The sequence below is a fragment of the Rattus norvegicus genome, chromosome 8 (genome assembly GCF_036323735.1).
Source record: "Rattus norvegicus strain BN/NHsdMcwi chromosome 8, GRCr8, whole genome shotgun sequence".
Taxonomy (NCBI): domain Eukaryota; kingdom Metazoa; phylum Chordata; class Mammalia; order Rodentia; family Muridae; genus Rattus; species Rattus norvegicus.
Genome location: NC_086026.1, coordinates 76,061,115 through 76,083,202, shown reverse-complemented (window position 1 = coordinate 76,083,202; position 22,088 = coordinate 76,061,115). Strand labels below are relative to the sequence as shown.

At 46.6% G+C, this 22,088-nt stretch overlaps 1 long non-coding RNA gene across 1 annotated transcript; it reads right to left on the bottom strand.

Annotated features, from left to right (window-relative positions):
- Positions 1-16,855: 16,855 nt before the first annotated feature.
- Positions 16,856-21,597, bottom strand: LOC120094375 (uncharacterized). The gene is made up of 2 exons (XR_005488716.2): positions 21,098-21,597; positions 16,856-17,178 (listed from the first exon to the last, which is right to left on the bottom strand). It is a non-coding gene; the product is annotated as an uncharacterized LOC120094375 (long non-coding RNA).
- Positions 21,598-22,088: the final 491 nt, after the last annotated feature.

Below are 22,088 nucleotides of genomic sequence, written 5' to 3'. Positions count from 1 at the left end.
TGGTGAACCTTGCCACTGGTCAGATCATCACCCCCTTCAGTAAGATCTTCTGGGATCTGCACAGTCCACCAACACAAGCTGCACCCATGGCCATGGTTCTGTAACATTGGCAAATGGCACATAGTGCTTGCAGAAGGGATGGCTGAATGGGAAACAACCTTGATGGTTCTAAGGTTTTGGGTGTTAGCATTTTCTGTAGATTTAAAAAAATAATCCAAGCAATAAATGGTGTTTTAGGTGGTATGGCTCCAGGGCACTAATGACGTGAGAAGTAGCAGTCAGACTCGGGTTTGTTTCTGGCTCTGTTACTGGCCAGGCAAGGCCCCGGAGGCAAATTACACACCTTCACTGAACATACCTGTAAAATGAGCCTATCAACCACTAAATTATAGGGTTGCCATAAAGCTTAAATGAGAAACCACAGAACCTAGCACGGGCAGGGTCCAGTCAGTGTTCAGTCCTTACCTCCTCAAACCCCTCCAGCACTGGAGTTACAGATGGTTGTGAGCTGCCCGAATAAATCTGCTGCTTGAGAGGAGTTTCCTCGGGCTGGGGGAGGACTCAGATATGTCAACAAATCAATCCAGCGTCTCGAGTTAATATCACCAGAGACAAAACATATGGGCATCAAATGCCTCCCAGTGCTGTGATGTACCAGGCGAACATAGCATCATCCTGGGACGCTCCTGCCAAATTGCTACAACATGAACTGGTTGTAAGGAAACATCAAACAAAACCCAGATGAGGCTTCCTATAAAACAACTAGCCCAGACCATTTGAGAAATGTCGGTTGTCAGGAAAAACAAGAAAATAAAGACCAAGGACCTGTTCCACATTAAAGGACATGAAACACACACGGCCGCTAACTGTGATGCATGGCCTAGGCTTTCTTTTGCCATAAAGGACTTTATTAGGACAGTTTACGAAATCTGGTAAGGTCTGTATCTAGGTGGTATCAAAGTTAATTTTCTAGTCTTAGCAGTTATCTGTAATTACATTCGAAAATATTCTTGGAGGGAGAGGAGGCTGTGAACCTAGCTTAGCCAGTAAAATGTCTGCTCTGTAAACATGGGGACTTGGATCCAAGTTTTAGAAACCTACTGCTGAGGGGACAGAGGCAAAGAGATCCCTAAGGCTTGAGAGCCAAGCAGACTAGCCAAACTTGTGAGCCCCAGTCCTCACTGAGAATGCCTGTCTCAAAAAACCAAGGAGCCATGGCTTGTGAGTCAAGAGCTCTGTTGCTCTCTCAGAGGACCTGAGTTCGATTCCTATCACCACCTGTAACTCCAGTTTCAAGAGACCCAACTCCCTCTTTTGACCTCCTCAAGTACCAGGCACACACATGTGGTTCATACACAATATGTGCAAGCACTCATACATGATAAAATAAACCTAAGTAAATCTTAAAAAATTAAGTGAATGGCTCCCGAGAAACCACACTTGAGGCTGACCCTTGTTTTCTGCACACATAAACACACAAGTTCATCTGTACATATACACATAAAGGGGGAAAAAGGAATTGTCCTTGACTTTAGAAAGCAAATACATTCAATGACTAGAGAGGAGAGTCTAGAAATCACCCATAAACAGTTCAGAAAAAAAAAAAAAACAGTTTTATCTTTAGTGATGCAGATAGATGGATACAAGGTTAAGTCAAACAAGGCAAAATGTTAACATTAGCTGGTGGAGTGGCTTGTGTTTGTAATCAAAATACTTGGGAGGCAGAGGCCAGAGGTAAAGAGTCAGAGCCCAGGCTAGACTACCTGGCCACTTACGGGCCAGGGATAGCTGTGCGGGAAGAGAATAGCTCGGAAATAGCAGCATTAATAACAACACGTAAAGAATCTGGGTGAGAGGTATCTTGGGGTTCTTCGTACGATTCTTGCCCTTTTAAATCTGAGATTATTTTAAAAGAGAAAAACTCAAAGGGGGAAGTGAAGCCAAGTCCTAAAGGAGAGCAGGAATCTGGGGTAGAAAGAATGAAGATAGGACATTCACTCCAGACGGAGAGAAGCCTTCAGGAAGCCACGCCATGCTGGCAAGCCTGGCTTTTTTTTTTTTCCTCACAGCGTACCACATTTGAGCGGGTTCTAGGCAGAGGTGTCACCATCCACCAGGCAGACAACAAAGAAGGACCCTTGGGGTGTTTGCTGGGGATGATGAAGGAGCAGGTGAGTGACAGGCAGGAGTCAAAGGAAGCCTCGGCAGGCTGTGGGCAGTAAGGATGGACACGTAGGTGGGGCCCAGTTGCAAAAGACCTTGGATACCTGCCAGGGCTGTGGGACTTTATCCTATAAGCTGAGGGTGGGGAGGATGACTTAATAAGAAATAGGTCACAAAGTGAATGGAGAACAGCTGGATGGGGGCCAGGAAGGCCCACAGGTGCTGACTACCGGCAGAGCCGGACACTGAAAGAAGCCATGAGCTTGAGTTAGTGAGTGCCTTTTGGCCAGAACGATATAGGAAGCACCCCGAGAGGCAAAGGGACAGGCCATTCTTGGTCCTCTGATTCCAATTTGCTCTGCTGGAACTGCAGAGGCCAAGGGAAAACTAGCCAATCTGAAACATAACCATAGAAGGTAGAGAAGTGGGCATGTGTAGCCAGATGCGGCGACATGTGTCTGTAATCTCTGTACTGGGGATGGTTGAGGCCAGCCTGAACTATGTGGTAAGGCCCTGTCCCTTATCGTTACGTTCAGAAAACCTACATGTTAACGATCCTGCCAATTTGGTCTCATACAGCTGCCGCTCTCCAAGCCTGATTTCCCAAATTTTGGACATGTCAGCCACATGGGGCCTATGACCAGGCCTTCAGGACTTCTTCCCCTAGTTGGGGGTGGGGGTTGCCTAAGGCCCACTCATCAGGCTGTTCGGATTACACAACAGTAGGGCATTATAAAGCAAATAGAGCCAATCCATTCATTGGACGCTCAGCAAATATTTGGCTGATGCAACTGTGTGCTTAAGAGACTTGAGTGAAAGGAAAAGAGAAGGGGGAGGGTGGGAAGCAGGGAGCTCACATCATGAGGACAGTGACTTTTCTCACTGGGGGGTGGGTCACACATTGTGCATCCAAATGACAGAGGGATGTACTTCTTGATCAATTTGGTATCTTTATGTCTTCCTAGCCTAATGAGGGCATAGCTATAGCACAGAATATCGTTCTGAGCAGCCTGTGAAATGTCCTTAAAGCAAACGATCCCTACTTGGATGGATGAGTTTCCCTCGAATGTACCCATGGGGTTCTTTCTCTAGGGTCATGGAGGTAACAGTGACAATAATGAGACGCATACCTATTTTATGTCGTCCACCCAGCCAAATGTTCTCCCCATATTCACCTCTCACCTGACCCCAACCCTGCAAGGCAGATTTCTTGTGCTCAGAGAGATTGCTGGATTGTCCATAGCCCTGCAGCCACTGAGGGGGCAGAGTCAGAATCTGAATTCAGATCTTTCTGGCTATGAAAGTTGTAGCCATGCCTGTGTGAGGTCATCTCCCGCATTTAAATCAGGAAGGAAGACCCAGTTAAGTAAGCAAAAAGCATCTGCCGTGCCAGCAAGTTCCAACAGGAAGAGTGAACAGGGCTCTCTCTCTGGAGACCTCCTCAGAACCACAGGCCACAGGCCCAGTTTCTCATTCCTTCATCAGGTGCATTCCTAGCACCCTGGATTTGGAGCTGATGCTGTGGGTCTTGGGACCTCAGGCCACAGTTGCCCATCTCTGCTCTTTCTGTTCAGTTTTGCATCTCTAAATCCCAGTTCTTCACCTCCCTGAAGAAGGAGCCGGAACAGTGGCTGCCCATCCCCAGCTTGCCTTCCTTTGGTTTTGTAGAGCCTGTGGGGAAGACTGCAGACTCCATGCTGACCCACCCCCTTCACAGAGCACTGAGGCTGCCTGGCCATCTCTTCCTGGTTCTTTACAGACTTGCCTCTCTTAGGTACTGCTGTCCCTTAGGCCGTGGGCCATCTCAAGGCTTTGAGCGTCAGTCACTAGGACTTCTGAGCCTTTCACACTTAAGTGTGGCCTGTGGACTCTGGTAGCCTTCAGACTTTGGACAGGGAAGGAAAAAGAAAGCTCTATTCCGGGGAAATGTGTGAGCAGAGATTGTCCCTGTTCCCTAGGGATCCTGGTTCCTCTCAGAAAGATAAGCTTTCTAAAGTTTGTTGACTTTTCCCCAGTTACAGTTTGACAAGGGAGCTTGTGTTTCAAAGACACGTAGGTACTAATACTTAGATGAGGTCAATGCAGAAGAAAAGGACAGGAAAGAAACAATGAGGTCACGCATGTCCACCGTGTGTGAGGCATGCACATAGAGACGTCGTCAAGCTTGTCATTAACAGGTCTTCTCTATAACTCACTGTTGTTGCTCTAGCTTAGATTCAAAGCTCAGTGGTTACAGACATGATCATATAGCTACTTAGAGGCTGAGCCAGGATTCGAACAAGTTCTGCCCATGCTCCATCCATCACAGGCCTGTCAGCTCACAGGGCTGACATTCTAGATATAAATCCAACATGCAGTTTGTTGAACTTTGGACCAAACATTAGGCCTATCCCATGACGTAATAGTACAATCTGTGGGTCATCATATGGTGGCCAGTGATGGGCATGTATAATTAGGTAACCTGGTCATGAGAATCAGGAAGAACAGAAGGAAGGAATTACCATCAAGTACTAGGTGGGCAGCTGAGAGGTGCCAGGAATCTCCTGGATTGGTGATCAGAGTTACTAAAAGCAAACCAAAGTGGAATCACAGGAGTCTCCCAGAAAAAAATACACTGTGAGACCAACGGGTCTTAACTCAGGCAAAGCCAGCCAGGACATAGTCTCAAATGGTAGCTGCTTCAGGCTCAGTCCCCTGCCTCTCATGTCTGTCTGGTGTCCACTTGGTACCCAGCATTGTGCTAGCTGTTGACACTACTCTTTTCAATTAATTAATCAATCAATTAATTAAAGCATCCTTCAGAGAACTCAAAGCTCGGGTACTAAGCAACTAAGCATTTTTTTTTAAACATGGCGCTTTGTAACTCAGAGCGCCAATTCACAGACAAACCTAGCATCCAGTGAGTATATAGACCGCCACAGGGGAGAGAGGAAGGACACAGTACTGAGGAAACCTTCCAACCCTCCACTCCTGACATGTCACAGGCCCTTGGCACAACACAGGGGAGGGGTGGGAGACTTCCTGGAGGCCCAGAGTGGTTTTCACATAGACTGTGAGAAGGGATGGCATTGCAGCTATGGCGGAGACTATCACGTTAGTCTTGTATCTCTTGGATACAAAAAGGCCAGAGTCCTTGAGACCCTTCTTACTCCTGTCTGCCAAGTACTACCTCTTACATCTATCTCCTGTGACAAATCTCTCCAGAAAAGCCAGGCTGCCCAAAGTGCTGGCCCCTTAGGGCCTGATGGGTGATAAGGACTAGATGTGCAAACAGAGATCTCCCTATGCCCTGCATTTTTGTTGTTGTTGTTGTTTTATTTTTTCAATACAGGGTTTTCCTGTGTAGCTTGGCTGTCTTGGAACTTTTCCTGTAGACCAAGCTGGCCTTGAACTCAGAGATCCACCTGCTGTTGCCTCCTGAGTGCTGGGATTTTAAAGCATGTGCCAACACTGCCTAGCTGCCTTCCAGTTTTTTTTAATTTTCTTTTTCTTAATGTGTATGTGCATTTGTGTGATGTGTGTTGGTGGTGGTAGTGGTGTGTGTGTGTGTGTGTGTGTGTCTGTTTATGTGTCTAACTGTTTGTGTGTGTCTGTGTGTATGCCATATGTATGAGGGTAGATGTAGCATCCAGAAGAAGATATTCATTTCCTTCCAGCTGGAATTACAAGTGTTTGTGAACTGCCTGATACGGGTGCTGGAAACCGACCTCAAGTCTTCTGGAAGAGCAGCAACTACTCTTAACTGCATATCTCCAGCTCCCCCCACCACCTAAATGACTATTTCCCTAGAACTTCAGTCACACAACAACCACAAGTGAAGAGGGAGCTATAAAGTACAGAGTGTGTCCTCATTGGATAGCAGAGGTGTGAGTTAGCCTGGCATCGATGAAAACTTGAGCAGGCAGCCGGAAGGAGAGAGCTCAGTGTGACTCTTAACTCCTGGTAAGTGTAGGAAGCGTGTTCTGAATTAGCAAGCAGTACGGTTTTACCCTTAGAGGACTAGGAACAGGACAGACAGGGAAGGATCCTAAAAGAAAACTTGGATGTTAGCTGGGTTATAGTGTGTTGGGGTGAGAACCTTTGGGCTGCCTGCCTGCCCCCCCCCCAACCAAACACACAATACCAACATACCTAGGCCCCTCCTAGCAGGTCCAGGACAACCCCTGCCTGAGGAAACTTGTACAATACCCACAAGGAGTCAGTCCCAACTCCAGCAGTACAGGGATGAGGCCCTGGCCAGGAGAGGGGGATAACACAGGTGGCAGAAGCTGTGAGGAGTGGCTGTGAACAAGAACGCAGCCTTCCTCTACCCTCAGTGTCATTTACGTCCCTGACATTCCTCACCCTGCTCCTGTGTACCTGAGTCACCCAACACAGGCCACTCTCTGTTGAGTAGCCAGGACAATGACATCATGGATTGTACAACAGCTGGGACTGTAGGAAGCAACAGCTCTATTCGCCTGGAAAACCCTAGAAGGAACCATGCTTAAGTTGTTAGCTGAGAGCCTGTGGGGCCAGCCAGGCCAAAAAGAGTTAACGCCACCGGGGAAATGACACTAACTTCACTTTGGCCCACAACAGCTTGATGAGTTAGACAAACCCACTAGACTGGATTAATCCACAAGACAATGTGGTGAAATTCACATAACATGGGGCCATCTGTTTTAAAACCCAGGATTTAGTGGCATTTAGAACATTCACAATTTTAACCACCATCGCTAGCAAGTTCTAGATCATTTTCACCCTCTGCTGCTGCATGCTGAATTTATGAATTTTCAGGAAAGAGAAGTGACTGATTCCAGTGCAGTGTGGTAAAACAGGACTTGAATACAGACCTTCTAATTGTTGTGAGACTGAAGAGGGACATCTGCCATCAAACTTGAGACTGCCCAGTTCTGAGGCTGACGCCTTGCCACCCCCACTCCCACCCTGGCCAGAGTATCGTGCACAGAAACAGGAGGTAGAGTAAGACTGCCAGACTCCTCTCTCTCCTCAGGCTCCAATGGGTTCTCACTGGTGTCCAAGTAAAGCCAGCTCCTGTTACGTAACACAATCAATGGTATCCTCACCGGGCAACTTGTCCTGAGCACGCAGACCACATGAAGTGCTCTTCCAACCGGCAGCAGAACTGCATCTCAGGTCACACTGTCTCTTATTTGCTACCTTACATGTCTGCAAGACATGAGGATCAGAGTTTGGTCTCCGGGCCCCATGTTAAAAAACAAAAACAAAAACAAAAACAAAACGTGGTTGGGGATTTAGCTCAGTGGTAGAGCGCTTGCCTAGGAAACGCAAGGCCCTGGGTTCGGTCCCCAGCTCCAAAAAAAAGAACCAAAAAAAAAAAAAAAACAAAAAACAAAAAAAATCAAATAAACAACAAACAAACAAACAAAAGCCCCTGGATGTGCTGGCATTCACTTGTAACCCCAGAACTGAGGAGCAGAGATAGGCAGATCCTTGAGGCTTAGCCGCTGACCAGCCAGCCAGCCTAGATTATTTGGTTAATTCCAGGCCAAAAAAAGGGGGGGGGGGCAGGGGAGTAGAACCTGAGGAACAATAGTCCAGATTGTCCTCTAGTTCCCACATGCGGGTGCACACACACACACACACACACACACACACACACACACACACACGTCTGAAAAGATACTACAAACTGAACCAGGGATGATGTGTTGATGACGGTGATTCACGGTTATGATTTGCAATGTCATCGTTCATTTTTTCCTTCTGTATGTTTGAATATATGCTAAGCTTCTTTGTATACCAACATGTCCTGTGTAAGAAAGAGAATGGTAAAGAGGGGGAATTCTTGTAGAATTTTGTTTCCCCCCACTCTACCTCAGAGTGCGACTGTGTATCTGCATGTCTGTTCTCCTCTCGCCTTAAGGACCTGTTCATTCTGCCTTCTCCATGACCTCTCCACGATGTACTCAGAAATTAATTACCCAGCAGAGTGGCCTCCGCTTCTCTCATCCTCTTCCTAGTCTAAGTCCCCGATGCCCATCCCCCTCCAACAGTTCTCAAGAGGCCAAACTGGGACTTCCCAGCCTGAGGTCCCGGGCTCTCTCCTGCCAGGCAGTGATATCAATGAGTAACTTGGGCTGGCCCCAGGCTTTCACAGATATCTAATCTGTTTCCTCCACTCACAAGGCCAGTGTCTGGGCTACAGGCCTAGAAACCTTCTTGTGGGTCTCGGCCTATGATTTCATTACTGCTAAGCAGATGTGTAATTACCAGGGCAATCAGGAGCAGAATATTACTCAGCAGCCTCCACTTGGAAGTCGGCTCTATTTTTGTTAACTGCTCGCCAGGCTCTGAGTTCACATCGCATTTGTGGCTGTAGGAATGTAAACATTCTTCAGTTCTTCTGGGTTTTTCCTCGCATCTTATTTTGCCTCTCTCTGGATGGCATGCCCAGTCTCTCCTGCAATTTTCCAGCATGTTTGTCTTATTTCTACCAGTTCACCTTGATCCTTTTCTCTGCCCTACTGTCTTTGGATGGGAATTGCTCACTGAGAATAGATGGTTATCTTTTTTTTTCAGTGTTTTAAAAAACTCACCAGGATGTCAAAATTGGAAATTTCCATTAGAGAGAATGGTTAAGAGGGCAGCTTTAACTATGTTTATTTTCCCTCCTTGATTTGTGCCTCCTCCCCCCTGCTTGATTTCCTGTTCTAGCTCCATGGCTGCACACACACACAAACACACACAACACAGGCACACATACACAGGCACACACAGGCACAAACACACACACAGGCATACACGCACAGAGGAGGGGGCCCTCCCCAACTTCCCTGTTAACAACACCCAGTGGCCCAGCCTGTCTGGTGTGACTTCTCTTTCGCCTATGACTCTCAGAGGTCTCATCATGAGGGCCAGGGCGGTGGTCCCCTCCCTCAGTACTAACCAGCACCACACAGTCCAAAGTGCCTCTCATCTCAGCCGCTGCCTTGTTGATTATTCTTTTAATCTTTCCTCGCCTGAGTACTAAGGACAGCAGCAGGTAGGGGTTTGCACATGCTAGGCAGATAATCTACTGCTGAGCTATGTCCCCAGCCCCTTAAAAATATTATACAGCATTCACTTTATTTATCTTGCATGTGTTTGTACGTCTATGGGCACACTCCTGCCATGGTGCACATGCGGAGGTCAGGGACAATTGGGTGGGTTGCTTCTCTCCTTCTGCTATGTGGGTCTCAGGAATTGAATTCAGGGCTTCAGGCTTGGCAGCAAGAGCCTTAATTCGTTGAGACAGCTCACTGGGCCTCCCTCCCGAACCCCTTTAAAACTCTGTGAGTGTACAAAATGTGCACATGCACATGTGTAAGCATGCATGTGGACCAGAAGCCAACACCGGGTGTCTTCCTCAGTTGTTCTCTGTCTTAGTGTTTGAGACAGGGTCTCTCATTGAACCTGGGACTCACAATCCAGCTATATTAACTGGGAATCAAGCCCGGGGTTCTTCCTGTCTCTGCCTCCCCAGTGCTAGAATTATAGAAGTCTGACTCGGCCCTACCTTTGTACATAGATGCCACGCACTGGGCTCAGGTCTTCATGCTAACAGACAGGCACCTCAATGATTGAACTGCCTCCGGGCTCCTCCAGCGCCTTTTGAGTTTTGATTATGAAACAAGAGTCTCATTAAGTCGTCAAGCTGGTGCTGTACTCGCTCTGTAAACCAAGATGCCCCTGAATTTCTAGTCCTGACTTCTCAGCTTCCTGAGTGCCTGGGATTACAGGCCTGTGCCGCCAGGCCTCAATCTTGCCCCAATTTAAATACCTGTTAATTGGGTTTTATTTTCGGAATTATGTTACTAAGGAAGCTGTTTTCTGGGGAATTGGCCATTAGTAGCTTAGACACACTTGCCTTACCCAGCACCTGACACTTAGATGTTAAATAAATCAAGTCTAATTGAATAGAATCAAGCCCTATCAAACAAAAGAGGGCCAAGCAGCTCTTCCAGTAAGGACCAAGGCTGCTCAATGGCAGCCCACCCAGAGGGTTCTCTGGAGCCTGAGGGGAGGGGCTCACAGTGCAGGGCCTCTGCTGGGAAACTGGGGTTTCTCTTCTTAACTCTTGACTCTTTTTGTTTTGTTTTTGAGACAGGGTTTCTCTTTGTAGCCTTGGCTGTCCTGGAACTCCCTCTGTAGATCAGGCTGGCCTCAAACTCATAGAGATCTGCCTGCCTCTGCCTCCTGAGTGCTGGGATTAAAGGAGGCACCACCACCAACCTTTCGTAACTCTTTGTTCTGGGGGCCTTTGTTGGCCTCTCACAGTCACAGTCTTGTTTATGTGTGTTAAGTACTCAGCAACTGTTCTGTTTTCTAAAAATAGGAAACCGTCTCTGCCCTCAAAATGTTCCCCATCTGCTGAGAGTGGATGATCAGGGCATTCCTCTTGCCTCTGAGCTTGGCCCAAGGAAGAAACTGATCCAGGAACCCCATAAACTTTAATGTCAGTTCATTACTCTCAAAGCCGGGTGCAAGGATGTGGAGTCCAGATGTTCTCTCCCCATTTCCTACCTAACACAGCTGTTTAATGCAAAGTAGGGAGTCCCTGGAGGACTTGCCCAGTGGTAAGCCTAAACTAATGGAGGAGAGGCAAGAGGGAAACTGCTGAAGGACACACACTGCTGAGAGCTGGGACATTCCTTCATGGGGAGTGGAGGAAAAGTCCCCTGAGTGAGGCACACCCAACTTGGCCTGCTGGGATTCAGGAGTCCCAGAACAAGATGGCGGCATACAGCACAGATTGTACTGAAGTGTGAGGGAAGGGACCTCTCCCTTCCATTCATAAATGTCCCTGTGGGTCAATGTGTGTGTGCTTCTCACATGGGTGTGTTACCCAGGTGTGAGTGTTTGGAGAGGCATCACCAGATATCCTGAGTGAGGCATTGAGGCTAAAGCATTTGCAAGGAGTTAGGACTGGCTAGGGGCATGGAGATCACTGTTTTAATGTGTTAAGGGCTGGGGAGTCTATGGTCTCCCCAACGGCAGAATTTCAGGCTACTGATACCTGAGCAGGCTCTGGGTGACTCTGGAAGGCCCTGGGATCCTGGGATCTCACCCGAGAGAACTAGGCTGAGCTGTATGACCTTCCAATGATGCTTGGGTGCTTGATTTAGGGCCAGAAACAGGAAATCACATTCTGCCGACACCTACCTGTTCTATGTATCAGGCACCTGTTCTGTACATGGCTTTCTTTATATTTAATCTTCAGAGTCCTGTGAGGTGGGCATTGTGATGTCCAATTCACACATGAGGAGCTCAATAGTCCGGAGAATAAGTTGTTACTCCAAGCTATGCTAATGTTAGGGGCTGTTGCAGCTGATATCTAGACCTCAAAGTGCTTGTCTAACAGACAGGAAGACGTGGTTTGGTCCCTGGGACTGCATAATACTGTATGTGGTAAGCACACCTGTAATCCTAGCACTCAGGAGGTGGAGCCAGGACACCCGGAAGTACAAAGGTCATCTTTGGCTACATAGTAAGGTCAGCCTAGGATATATGAGACTCCCATCACATACATACATACTCGTATACATACATACATACATACATACATACATACATACAAGATTTCCTTCAAAGTATAGTATTATGCTGACTTCTGGGCCTCAGTTTGCCCTTTTTTGAAACCGGTGTAACATCTGTGCCACAGGTCTTTAATAACTAAGCGTAGTTGACTTTTTTTGCTCCCCTCTCTGTGCCCCTGGGTGCCAATACTCATCTCACTAGGTGAGGCTGCTCTCAGGTTCCTCTCAGGACAGGGACACACACACACACACACACACACACACACACACACACACACACACACACACACAAAGAGAACTGGAGAAAATAGCTAATATAAAAATATATTCGCAATATATCTTATGAAAAGTAATTCTACTTTCTAAGTTAAGAGAAAGGAATGGCTCTGTCTTACATTTCACAAACCTCTATTGTCTGGGGCTGGAGAGGTTGTTTAATGGTTAGAGCACAAACTGCTTTTGCAGAGGACCTGAGTTCTGTTCCTAGCAAACAAGTCAGACAGCTTACAACTGCCAGTAACTCCAGTTCCAGGGAATCTTATGGCTCTGGTTTCCTCAAGCACATGTAGTCACATGTGCACACACACACACACACACACACACACACACCCCACACACACACACCACCTACAGATACAAATAAATCTTTTAATATAATCTCTATTATCTGGCTTGCTACCGTGTGATTTAGCTGGCACGCACAGGGAAGAGCTGGCTTCCCACAGGTCTGTAACTGAGGAGGATTATTTCAATAGCCCCTTCGGTAACTGGGGCTGTGTCATGCGGCCTCCACAGCACACTGACAGAGTGAGGGCGAACTATTATGAAAATAGTCTTAACCTCTCAGACTGCCTGAAAGGGCCTGGGGGACCCTGCTGGTCCCTGGATCACACTTTCAGAACTGCCACCAGGGCAAATGTATTACACATGTAAAGAATGTGCGTGATGGGAAGAGAGGAAAGCAGCCTGACGCTGGTTGTCATCGGAGGTAAGTGAGGCCGTGCACAAAACAGGTGTTAAGAAATGGATGCGCCTGCCTGAGCGCCCCCCAGGAGAGGCAAGAGTCACCCAGCTTCCTGTTGTGACTCGTGTCACATCAAACCTCCCTCCAGCTGGAGCCTTTTCATTTTCTGAAACACTTGACTTCAGCCCAAAGATTAAAAGCCTGCTTCCTGTTTTGAAGTAATGTTTATGCTGCTACAAAATACCCCACAAACGTAGGACTTGAGAAACACGGGCCTCAGAGGATCTGACAAATGGAGCGATCGTCCCCCGAGAGATTTGGAAGCACAAATCTAAAGTGTGTTTTATGTGTAAAGCTGGGCCTTTTTACTGGAATAAAAATCTTTCAGGGCAAAAATAACTAAATAAATAAATAAAATAAAAATAAAATAAAAATTATTGTCCTTCTGATCTCCAGTTACAAACTAAAAACAGTGAAGAACTTTCTAGAAGCCAAATAGGCCACTGAAATTATCCTCATCAACACATAACCCCATGGGCTATAGGGAAGTAGACCAGGAGTCCTGTGGGTGGAACTGTTTCCCTGTGGGCTCCACCCTACACTACCACCAGCCCCCACAAGCCCCCACAAGCCCCCACCAGCCCTCACCAACTCCACCCCACCCCCACATGCACACTCACAAGGCTTCTCATATGGGATCAAGTGGCCAAAGAGATCTGAACTGGAGCCTGGTGAAATGGCTCAGCAGTTAAGAGCACTAGCTACTCCTTTGGAGGTCCCTGACTCAATTCCCAGCCTCTACATGGTGGCTCACAACTGTCTGCAACTCCCATTCCAAGGAATTAGCACCCTCTCTGGCCTCCATGGCACACACACACACACACACACACACACACACACACACACACACACAGTGCATATACATACATGTAGGCAAAACACTCCTACACATAAAATAGAAATAAATAAATTTGAAGCAAAAAGTCTGAACTGAGAAGCCAGTATCAAAGGTCACACACTAGCCCTGGACTTACACACCCATACTAGTAATCAATACAGTGAGGCCTCATGGACCCAGGCTCTTTCCTGGCAAAGCCACTAGCTTCCCATCTAGATTGTTCGTGTGCTAGTTTTAAAAGCATTTTTGAGATGTTAAATAACAGGAATTTCCCTCCAGGTGTTCCTATCGTGTGATGCCCTTGTGTCTCTAGCATCATCCCCCAAACTCTTACTCTCTTCCCTAGTATAGCTTCTAAGGTCTAGGTAAGCAGATATGACCCTCCCAGGTCAGAAGAAACTCACGGAAAGGAAAGGTCTAGGGAGAGAAGGCTTGATTAGCCACCTCATATGCGGCTGAGGGACTTTTGCCCAGTTATTTGGAGCTTTTTTTTTTTTTTGAACTGGGGACCAAACCCAGGGCCTTGCACTTGCTAGGCAAGCGCTCTACCACTGAGCTAAATCCCCAACCCCTATTTGGAGCTTTTTAATCAGTAGCTCTGCATCCATTTGTTCTCCCTCTCTGTCTCTCTGTGATTTTTCCAAACAGTTTAGGGTATGGCCCTCAATCTCTAACACTGGAATATATATATATATATATATATATATATATATATATATATATATATATATATGTAAATGTGTGAATGTAAATTTGCTTGTGTATACACAACCACTCCTAGCTCAAGTATGTACTTTAGTTCTATAATAAAACTTCTGATTTCTTTTAAAGAAACTGATGATTGTTCTAAGTAAACCATAAGGATGAAAGGAAAGAGGAGCATGGGTTATTGAGGAGGTGAGGAGCAAAGTCCTTCAACAATGCCTGACCTAAACATACGTATGCACACACACATAGGTACAATAGCCTCTGAGAGGTTAAGAACAAAGCTAATATTTAGTTTTGCTTTCAGGGTGGAGACCTGGAGAAAGTGGAACATTTTGTTGTGGTAAAACTATACAAATCATAAAACGTATGCTGTTGTAACTGTTGTAAAATACGTAACTCAGTGACTTTTAGTACACTCATAACACAGCGTGACCTCTACTGCAGTCTAACTTCAGGACATTGCCTCACCTCAAAGAAGACCCCACATTCATGAGAGAACATTTCCTGTTCCCTGCTACCCCTAGCTCCTGGCTACCACTAACCTTGCTACACACCTCTATCAATTCGCTTCTTCTCCATATTTCATAGAAAAATGATATAGTGTGGCCTTTTAAGCTGGGCAGTGATGGTGCACACCTTAATCCCAGCACTATGGAGGCAGAGCCAGGAGGATCTCTGAGTTCAAGGTCAGTCTGGTCTACAAAGTGAGTTCCAGGACAGCCAGAGACACGCAGAGAACCCTGTTTTGAAGAACCAAAAACAAACAAACAAACAAACAAACAAACAAACATTTGATCTTTTATGCCTGACTTCTGTGGTGGTTTGAATAGGTATGGTCTCCATAGACTCACGTGTTTGAATGCTTGACCCATATGGAGTGGTACTATTGGGAGGTGTGGTCTTGCTGGAGGAAGTGTGTCACCGTGGGGGTGGACTTTGAGGTCTCCTATGCTCAAGCTATGCCCAGTGTAGCACAGTCTGCTCCTGCTGCCTGTGAATGAAGATGTAGAACTCTCAGCTCCTGCTCCAGCACTGTGTCTACCTGCAGGGCACCATGTTTCCTGCCATGATGATAATGGGCTAAACCTCGGAAACTGTAAGCCAGCCCCAAGTTAAATGTTTTCACATATGAAGTGTTGCCTTAGTCGTGGTGTCTTTTCACAGCAAAAAAAAAAAAAAAAAAAAAAAAAAAATCCCCTAAGACAGCTTCCTTCACTTGGCATGCCCTGAAAGCTTGTTTATATTTTAAACTGCTATCATTTCTTCATTTTTTCCTAGGGCTGAGTAGCACTGCCTTGTGTGATGGAAACAATGTTGTTTGTTATGGTAGGAGGTGGTTCTGGTGTCAGTGTGTGCAGAGGAAAATCCTCAGGAGTCAGGGGTGGGCTTGGGTGGTCAGCAAGCCCTTTTCCCTGCCTAGCCATCTCTCTGATCTGTAGAGCCACGCGTCGGTGATGACGCTTGAGCCATTCCCAACTTCAGTTATTGTGATCAGCCCTAGGAACATTGTGTATAGTCGAAAACCCTTCAGTGACGTTTCAGTCTTGGGTCATGTCGCATGTATTACCTAACAACCCGAAAGATTGTTTTAATAAAACAGCTAGAGACTTTATAACTGAGACTCGTCAGCTCTTTAAGATCATTACTGGATCTACAAATGGGTCTCCTAGGACCTAAGAGAAACCAAGGAGCCGGGAGTTTAAAATAGAATCCAATTTTAAAAATAATCCAGTGGCTTTTCAAGCTGCAACATCATTGTTCCAGAAGCCTTGCCCAGGCAAGCGTGGAGAGGGCTGTGAGAATGTGTACTTGATCCATGTTTTTCAAAAAGGGAAAGCGGTAATTAAAGTTGGCTTTACCATGTGATTATGTTGACTTGGTCTGAGGCACAGATTCTCCCAGGGAGTCGGGCCCCTGCAGCGCCACAGATGTCCTCTAGGGGGCGAGCCCAGGAGACGCCGAGTCCCCTGAGGAGCTCTGTGAGGTAGCCAGGGGTAACTGGGCCAGCGGAGCCTTTGCACAGGGAGGAGGAGAAAACACCGTGACGAAGCACCCAGTGCTGGGAGGACACTTGGGAGACGCGTTTCTCAAGCACTTTATTTTTATAAACAGAGAGATGGAGAGCCAGAATAGTTGCTGCTGTCACAAACACTGGAGGCAAGAAGTCTGGGACTGTCTGTTATGATGCAACAGGCAGCACAGCGACTTTCCATGGAAGAGTGGGGCATTTAAATGTCTCCTCCTTAGTCCTCTACCCTCCTGCTTCCGATCCCACCAGTTACATGCGTGCCCAGGGCGGGTAACTGAGTCCTTTTAGGTCATGTCAGTATCTGCTTACTGGGTGTGCTATCTCCAGACGACAGAGGTTATGACCAGAATTTCGTGTGCATCAGACCTCCTCAATGTTCTGTATGCAGTCTCAACATGTGTGTAGTTGGTGAACTACTTTAGCCCTCTCAAAAGCTATGGTTCTGTTGGATAAACGAATGAGTATTTCTCTCTCTCTCTCTCTCTCTCTCTCTCTCTCTCTCTCTCTCTCTCTCTCTCTCTCTATCTATCTCTATCTCTATCTCTATCTCTATCTCGTCTCAGTATATACCCCAGCTGGCCTGAAACCCATGAACTTCCTGCCTTAGCCTTCTAAGCACTCCACCTACCCCAATAAATCTTGAACTTTTATTTTCTGTATCATCGTCGTCATCAGTGAGGGGGTGGTTGTTCACACTTCACAGTACTGAGCCTGCAGCTATCAGATGACAACTTCAGTCAGGTCTCCTTCCATCATGTGGATTCCAGGAACCTCAGGTGATCAGCTTGTATAACAAGCTCTTTTACCTGCTGTGCTCCCAGGCTCCCAGATAAATCTTGATTGATGACAGCTTCTCATATTTAAAAGGTTTACCCTGGGTGGGGAAGAGAACAAGAGTTTTGAGTGTAAGCACCACGGTGAGGGTCAAAAGTTCCTCTGTGAAGCCCATTCTGGGTAGGCTCTGCTGTCTGCCAACCAGGCTTCCTTAGAAGCTTTCCAAGGCCAAAGGGCCACATCCTCGTGCCTCCCCGTCCCATTTGGACAGAGCTGGGTTTGGGTGTTTCAACTATCACTGATCCTCTTTACCATGGGTATCGCATGCACAGATTCGACCACCCATGTCTGGGACTGTTCTTTTGGATTTTTTATTATATCCAGAATAATTTGGAAAATGTATAACTCTGGGGTCAGAGCACACATCTGTGGTGCTAGGGTAGGAGAGCAGGGGATTCTTTTTGTTGTTGTTGTGTGAGACAAGTTCTCTCTACATAGCCCTGGCTGCCCTGGAACTCACTATGTAGACCAGGCTGGCCTCAAACTCACAGAGACCTGGCTGTCTCTGCCTCTCCATTAAAAGAATGTACCAGACACCAGCTGGGAGGGGATTCCTAAAATGTGTTCTGTCTTGACTGTCATAGCTACCCAAAGTTTGTTGTGTCAAAATTCATAAACATGTGTAAGAAGGGAGTGGAGTTTATTGTATACAGGAGACTATGGCTGGCTGGCTGAATCTTCCCATCCAGTGCAGAGCAAGCAAATGGTTAATGAATTGAAGCTTTTAAAGTTATCTTAACTAACTGTATGCTCTCTCGTATACAGATTTTACCCTCTAATTTTTTAAAAAGAATTTATCTGGGGACTGGAGAGATGGCTCAGCGGTTAAGAGCACTTACAGCTCTTGCAGAGGGTAAAGTGTCGTTCCCAGTACCCATACTGGGGAGGGCAGCTTTCCACCTCGGGTAACTCTAGCTCTGGGGTATTCCATGCTGCCTTCTGGTCTTGGTGGGCCCTTGGGACTCACATAGTACATACCTATGCTCAGGCCTTCACACATTCATGCAGTTTTTAAATTTGTTTTTATCTTACTTTTAATTATGTGTGTGCATGTGTCCAGGTGCCCACAGAAGCCAGAAACATTGGTTTCAGGAGACTGTGAGCCACCCATCATGGGTGCTGGGAATGGAACCCAGGTCCTGAGCAAGAGCACTACATGCTCTTAACTGCTGAGCTGTCTCTCTAGCCCCAGAGGTAGGGGGTTTTGTTTGATTTGGGGGCTTGTTTTAGGTCTTAGGCTTGAACCTAGTGACTCCTGTGTGCTCAGCAAACACCAGGAAGTTTCAGGCCCAGCTAATTTTTTCGGGAGTGTAGTTATGTGGGATTGAATGTGTATAAAGACCATAAAACCAGAAAGGGCCACTTTAAGGAAGAAGGGTGGGGAGGGTATTGGGTCACATGACAGAGAAGTAGAAAGATCAATCTGGGGTCAGAGAAGGCAAGCAGTTGGGGAGCAGGGAGGATTAATCAAAACAAAGTTACTTTGTATGCTGGGTTTTTGTTTGTTTGTTTGTTTGTTTTAATTATGGGGAACTGGGCCTGTTGGCTCACTTCTTAATCCCAGCACTCAGGAGGCAGAGGCAGACATATCTCTGAGAGTTTAGAGGCCATAGTTCTAGGACAGCCAAGGCTACACAGAGAAACCCTGTCCCGGAGTGGTGGGAGGAGAGGGAGACAGGGGCAGCTGTGCGAGTACATGATTTGGTTGGGTCCAGCATTAAGCTCCAGATTAGGGTGGCTTCGTCAGCAGAGCAAGGAGCCTCGTGTCTGAACTGAACGTGTGCAGGTTTTTCTCTAGTTCTGTTATTTATTCTGTAACAGCCTAGAACATAGCATTTATATCGTTTTACACCGTAAATAATTCAAGTGTCCAAGAAAACCACGTAAGTCATATGCAAATATCTCATATGCATATTCTCTGGGAGATTTGAGCCTCTGTGGATTTTTTACTGGAGGGTTTCTGTAACCAATCTCCCTCAGCCTGTGAGGGGTGACTTGCTACCAACCCCAGTGTTTAATGAGAACTGTCATCCGTGCCTAGCTAATCAACAATTATGTAGGGCTGGAGAGATGGCTCAGTGGTTAAGAGCACTGACTGCTCTTCAAGGGGTCCTGAGTTCAAATCCCAGCCACCACATGGTGGCTCACAGCCATCTGTCAGGGGATCCAATGCCCTCTTCTGGTGTGTCTGAAGAGAGTGACAGTGTACTCATAAAATAAACAAATCTTTAAAAACAAACAAACAAAAGAACCCAATTACGAAGCTTGTCAAAATAGCTGCAGAATGTGATAGTAAATTTATTTTATTTCTTTGCATTGTGAAAGTCAAGCTCTCTTCTCTAAGTCTTCATAATATATACCTAATATGTAGCAAGAGTTAAAAATTAGATTAGAAGTCTTAATTTTTGCAGGTCTCTTTTGGAAGCGGTGTTAAACCACACACTTTTTCATTATATAAATCTGTGCAGAGCTAGCAATGTGGCTGGGCAAACATGAGGACCTCAGGTCGGATTCCCCACACCTGTAAAAGCTGGCTGTGGCAATGTGCATTTGTGACTTCAGTGCTCGGGACACAGGGACAGGCAGATTCAGGGAACTCATTGGCCAGCCAATCAGACCAAAATGGTGAGTTGCAGGGATAGTGGCAGACTCTGTTTATAAATAATAAAGTGTGGGAGCCTGGAGCGATGGCTCAGTGGTTTAGAACACTCGCTGCTCTTGCAGAGGACCCAAGTTTTGCTCCCAGCACCCACACATCAGTCAGTTTACAACCACCTGTATCTCTAGTTCCAGGAGATCTAACACCCTCTTCCGGCCTCTAAGGACACCTTCGTACATGTGGTGCACAGACAGACAAGCGTGGCATGAGCATACAAACAAGCAAGTAGGTAGGAAGGAGGAGCGTGATGGAGGAAGACACCTGGGTTTTACCTGAGGCTTCCACGTGTGCCCTGCCTTGCAACTTGTACTACGAACGTACACACAAATAAACAAAACAAACCAATGTGGCTCTTAAAAAAACAAAAAACCAAACCAAACCAAACCAAAACAAAACAAAAAAACTGCTACCAGTCTACAGAATGAGGGGAAAGAAATAGAGAAAAGAATGGGAACTATATCACAATCCCATCACCCAAGGACCATTAGCGGGTTTTGGTTTGGTTTGGTTTGGTTTGGTTTGGTTTGGTTTTGGCAGACTTTAAAATATCTTAAATGTATCTTTATACAAAGTTGAGATCATGACATATCTCTTTAAAAATATGCTTTGCTGCACTATAATATTTGTTTCTCCATCCAACGTGTCTTAAGTGCTTAACACGGGCACGGAGATGAAGCAGACAGCATGTCGTGCCTTTTCACCTTCACAGTGGCTCAACTTCATCAGTGTAGAGGCAGGAGGTTGCCCTGGGCTGGCAGGTAAAGGCTGGAACTGGGCAGACCTGAGAGGAGAAGGAAGAGCAGGGAGCCTGGGGAGGTTGAGGAGTCTGGGCCAACAAGAGGAGTCAGGTAGTGTTTACCAGACAAGTGAATCTTGGCCAGCATTGTGAGCAGATAGTTTGGCCCTTAGAGTGCCTGGGTAGCTCTTGGATTTCATCTCTCCTTAATCCCTTTCTCCAATATTATTTTTAAAATCACTCTATAGATACCTTTTTTTGGTAATAGATGACCAATTTTTGAAGATGTCATTCTTTGAACTTCACTCTCCAGTTCCCTGGGAATATACCTGACTCTGAGCTTTCTTTGTGAGTCACGTGTGGGAATCCTGCACCCTTCCTTGTTTGATTTCCTCGGAGCTATTTCCTGGTACAGTTAAGTGTTCATTTTGAGATCATGTGTCTAAGTGAATGGATTTCCTCCTGGGAATTTCACCACGACCATCCCTTCCCTCCTCCCTCTTCCCTAACCTCAGTTACAGACACACTGGGCTCATGGACTCCCAGGCAGTCCCCGTGAGTTACCTTCAGGTTTCCACTCAGTCTGTTCCTTTGCCTGGCTGAGTGCCACCTCCCAAAGGTGTTTCAGTGCACACCAGGCTCCTTAGTTCTCAAAACGGCCAGTGAGCTCTGGGAAAAGAGGAAGGGGATGTCTGCTTAGCTGGACAGAACCCAAGAAAGCAGGCTGATCAAGTCAGAGCCCTTCACACCTTGGACCTGCCCCAGCTCCACCCAAAGAGACTATCAGTGTGTAAATCTGGAAACTGTTTGTACAAGTCTTCCTTCTGCCTACCCTTTTCCCCAGAAAGAAGCTACAGGCCAGGCAAGATGTGAGGGTAGAACTCCAATCTGACATTAGGGGAGCAGGGCTCACACTTTCCAGTCAAAGCTGGATTTATTTGCATAGCTGCACCTGTATCACACTACAGAAAGTGTCTTTGTGAGACCGTGACAGAGAACAGGATAAAAATCTTGGCATGGATTGAGTATATCTGGGTTGTTGGCCTCTAGACTTGAGCACTTTGGGTCTCAGTTTCCTTACTGGTAACAGAGTAGATTGAACTACATGGTCTCCAAGTGCCTCGAGTGCCAAGGTCCTCGTCCTGGATCCTGTCTCCAGGGAGAAAGCCACTACAGGGCGTTTGACTTTTCCCATGGTGACCACTCTGCCCTCAGAGTCAATCCCATAGTACTGGCCCCTCACAAAGACCTAGATTTAGGGTAGGTTGGCAGAGATGGAGTGTAGAATCAAGTGGGTCATTTTATTCAAAGGAACCGAACTCTTAGAAAAGCCTACATTCTCAATAGACTGAAAGGACTCTAGGGGCCATGTGGCGAGATGCCCTCGAGCCACAGCTACCAATGGGAGTCCATGCTATGATGCCATTGGATTTTTCCACTCCCGTTGTCCTTCCCTACCTCCAAAAATGCTGCTCCTGGAAGCTAAGGTGAGGTTGTTTGGCATGGAGAGTGTCTCACAAGAGTGCTCTCTGACCTTTATAACCCTGATCCCTAA